The sequence below is a fragment of the Gadus chalcogrammus genome, chromosome 16 (genome assembly GCF_026213295.1).
Source record: "Gadus chalcogrammus isolate NIFS_2021 chromosome 16, NIFS_Gcha_1.0, whole genome shotgun sequence".
NCBI classification, from domain to species: Eukaryota; Metazoa; Chordata; class Actinopteri; order Gadiformes; family Gadidae; genus Gadus; species Gadus chalcogrammus.
The window spans coordinates 31,645,084-31,649,142 of NC_079427.1; the positions used below are offsets into that span (position 1 = coordinate 31,645,084).

General features: G+C 43.4%; 1 long non-coding RNA gene across 1 annotated transcript; it reads right to left on the reverse strand.

Moving 5' to 3' along the window:
- Positions 1-340: 340 nt before the first annotated feature.
- Positions 341-697, reverse strand: LOC130406385 (uncharacterized). The gene is made up of 2 exons (XR_008904440.1): positions 576-697; positions 341-463 (listed from the first exon to the last, which is right to left on the reverse strand). It is a non-coding gene; the product is annotated as an uncharacterized LOC130406385 (long non-coding RNA).
- Positions 698-4,059: the final 3,362 nt, after the last annotated feature.

The following is a 4,059-nucleotide window of genomic DNA, read 5'->3' on the forward strand; positions in this document are numbered from 1 at the left end:
GTAGCTGACTAACCACGGACCTATAACTGCTGCAAGTCAAGAAACTCATTTTAAGAATGCAAGGCAGAAAATACCCTGGTACTGCTTTTAACCAGATGCTGTTCTTCTCTACATGCACATGCTCAGCATAATCGTCTGCATTGTTCACTGAAGTAAAACCCTTTGAGTAAACTGTTCAACAAAATAACTTGTCCCACCATAGCCCGTGTTCTAATAAAGACAATCTACTTATTATGAGGATTTTTTTATTTCCTGAAAGCACAAAAAAAAAAAAGTCATTTATATTGGGTATGTTTTTAGAGCAGGGAACAGTAGCCTATCCCAGTTTGCACCTCACCCACCTATAACTTATGTTCCAAAATTTGGATCTCCAAAGCATCCTTTTGCATCTTTTGAATTGTTACAATTGCATGGAGGTTGGTGAGGGCATCTGGTTCAAGTAGGGCGATGACGCCATCAGTAACTGGAAGAAGATGATTAGACAGTGCAATTATTACTTGAGCCAGAATATTGCCCCATCTAATTTGCAACGCGCTGGGTTGCGTGTACATATTTAATTATTTTGAATAACCAACCTCTTATACTGTAAAGGCACTTCTATCCTGGGGGGTGGGGGGGATCAGAGGAGCTCCCCCCAGGGATGCCCTCAGCCACAGGACGCATACTCTGTTGGCTGAGGGCCATCTCCTCAGCCTCTGTGAGGGCTCCAGGTGGTCTGCCGGGCCTCTGCATTTTTTCGATTTGCTAACATGGAGGAAAATGTTACCCTAATATTCAGTAAGCGCGATTTTGACGACACATATATATTTATAATGCATTTTGCCTAGGTGTAGCCTTCTAATATATCTAAATCCTATTAAATATTGGCAGTGTTGGGGTGGCTGGGAAATGTAGGCCTACTACTTACATTTACTGCTTAAATATAGTATACAAATATATAATACATGTTGAACATAGCTGTTAAATTAGGTAGAGCAGGCAAAAGAGCACAATTGATTTGATTTCAATTAAACATTAGTTTACCTGTTTAAACTATATTTTTGTACTTCATTTGCTGCCAAGTCCTCGTGGGGCAACTCGGGGTTGCGTAAATTGACACACACACACACACACACACACACACACACACACACACACACACACACACACACACACACACACACACACACACACACACACAATTTACATATTGAATAAGTGGAAGATATTAAACTTTCCTCTTATTTTATTTTATTTTACTAATTTATTTGACTCACGCATTGACTTGTTTAGCTATTTCCTGCCAAGCTCTCTCTCGCGCTCTCGCTGCCGCGGCGGTATTGCTTTTTTTTGTTAAAATGGGTAACTGCTCGGCATACACGTTCATTAGAATTTCCAATTCCGTGGGGGAAGTGGATCTACGCTTTTGGTCCATGTTTGCTTATGTTATCAGAGATCCATTGATGATGGCTCTTCATAGTCAACAGGCACGCCCTCAACCCAGAGTGAACATACTCAGAGTTGATTAACCCAACGCTGATCACCTGTTCTGAAACCGAAAACCCAGAGTTGCTTTTCAACCCTGAACTCTGAGTCAACCAACTCAGAGCGCAGGATTAAACTCAGAGTATGTTAAACCAGCTACCTGAAACAGGCCTCAGACCTGCAAACTCCTCAGAGGAAAAAAGGTGACAGTGTCACGGGGGGATTTTTTTTTTATTGTAATATACAAATGACACTACTCTAAGCGTGACTTAACAAAACTCTTATCAAAAATCAATGTCAAAACATCCTTAAGGCTTATAAAAAATATTTTATTTACAACTGTCACCATTTTTTTTTTGTCTCTTATTATTGGAGAGACAAAAAATAATTATTATTCTGTGAAGTTGATGAATTGTCACTTTTAGGTTTTCTACCCAGTTACCAAAAAAAGAAACATTTGGAATAGTATGCGCTGTGGCAAGCACATGGTTTGCATGTGTGACTTCGAAGGCAAAAAAAATCTAAAATACAAGAAAACACAAAAACCTACATTCAACCAGTGGGGTATGGCCCCTGACTCTCTGAGGAGGTAGGTACCTCCAGGTACCACCTCCATGCCAGGGCGCCCTGAATTTATGTTTATTAACAGCTCCTCCACCGGGGTCAAGACAATTTGAGGGCCAGATCCAGTCTGCCGACTGTCGGCCTATTCACGATTTGCTTAAAAAAATGGCTAATTTAAATTGATACCAATACGATGGTGGCAAAAGCTTACCAGCTTTTATGTTTTTTATACTTCATTTCTATACTTGATCCGCTGACCGCTTGGAAGCCATCGGAATAGGCCTACATATTTTTTTAGAAGAAAGGGGTTATGTGGTAGGATCTTTAAGAATGCTTAACTGGGATATTTATATATTCATGGCTCAAATATTAAGGATCATGCTTTTGAGGTGTAACTAACGCATTTACGCGATCAGCGATCCGCTGCCAAGCTTTGGTTCTCCGGGTTGCAGAGGCTTTAGCGTTCCCTTTTCTTGTGATAATGTCCTTCTCCTCGTCATAGCTCTCCAGGAGAACCTGAAGTTCCATTTCATTGAAATAAGCGGCCCGTTTCGCCATTTCGAACAGAGTTTCCATGATCCATACATCACGTTTTTTTAGGTTTGGCGGTGACGCGCACAACCCTGTGTTAACCAACCCCGAGTTGATTGAACTAATGCATAACCGCTGCTGTGGAACCGAAAACTCTGGGTTAGTCGGCACAGGGTAAATCAACCTACAGTTCAGCGTTAACTCAGTGTTTGTTAAACCTCCGTTCGTGGAACACCCCTCTGGACGAGGGTTTCGCAAGCTCTCTTGCGTTGTTTGGCGCGCATGAGCGGTAGGTATGGAGTTAGATTCATGCCAAAACCCCTCACACACGCAAAACGTGTTTTGCTCACGCATAACGATTCACACGCACACAAAACGTGTTTTACTCACGCAAAATGATTCACACACACGCTCAGTGTGGTTTGCAAATGCAAAACATCATTCACAAACTAAAGCATTTTGCTTCAGAAACAAATACAGTATGTTTTACACAAAGTACAAAAAAAAATCCTTCAAGTACACAAAACAATTCTACAAGTACGGAACACGAAAGCTGCGCGTGGATCGGAATGCATTTGCGCACGGATCGGATTGCATTTGTGAGGAACAGCAAGGCGGAAAATTAGTGCCAAAAGTCACGTGACAAATAAATGTCCTGTTATTCACACTACACAACAGCAGGTGGCGGTGTTGAGTCAGTTTAAGGACGCCAGGACGATCTTTTTTCTCCCCAAAATCTTTATTTGATGCCGGCCAAACGTGTGTGGATTCAACTCCATACTATGCGACTTGCCGCCCCTTTGTCACGGAATCGTACGACACGGAGAAAAGCTAGTTGGGGAGATTAAATTGAACAAAATGAGCGGCCAACAGGTGAGTCCAATGGAAGTGTCGCCACTCTGTTTTGGAATCAAATAAAGATTTTGGGGAGAAAAAAGATCGTCCTGGCGATCGTATGTCGGGTTTGGAGGGCGTGAGTGGATCCTGAACGGAGTGTACGTGAGTTTGTCGGGGGGGTGAGGAGTTCCTGAAGGTAGAGGGGGGCAAGTCCGTGAAGGCACTGGTGGGTGAGGAGGGAGACCTTGTACTCAATTCTGAGTGAGACAGGGAGCCAGTGCAGTGATTTCAGGATGGGGGTGATGTGGTCATGCTTGCGCACCCTCATCAGGACCCTGGCAGCACTGTTTTGAATGTATTGGAGCCTCTGGATGCTCTTGCCAGGGATCCCAATGAGGAGTGCATTGCAGTAGTCCAACCTGGAGGAGACAAAGGCATGGACAAGCTTCTCTGCATCAGCCAGGGTGAGTGATTGGCGGAGTTTGGCGATGTTCCTGAGGTGGTATAAAGCTGTCTTACAGAGGTGTTTGATGTGGGTGTCAAAATTAAGTTGTGGGTCCATTTTAACACCGAGGTTGGTGACGGATGTGGAAAGGGGGATGTTTTTGCCAGAGAAGGTGATATTGGTGATGGTGGGGGAGCGGAGCTGATGTGGCGTGCCAA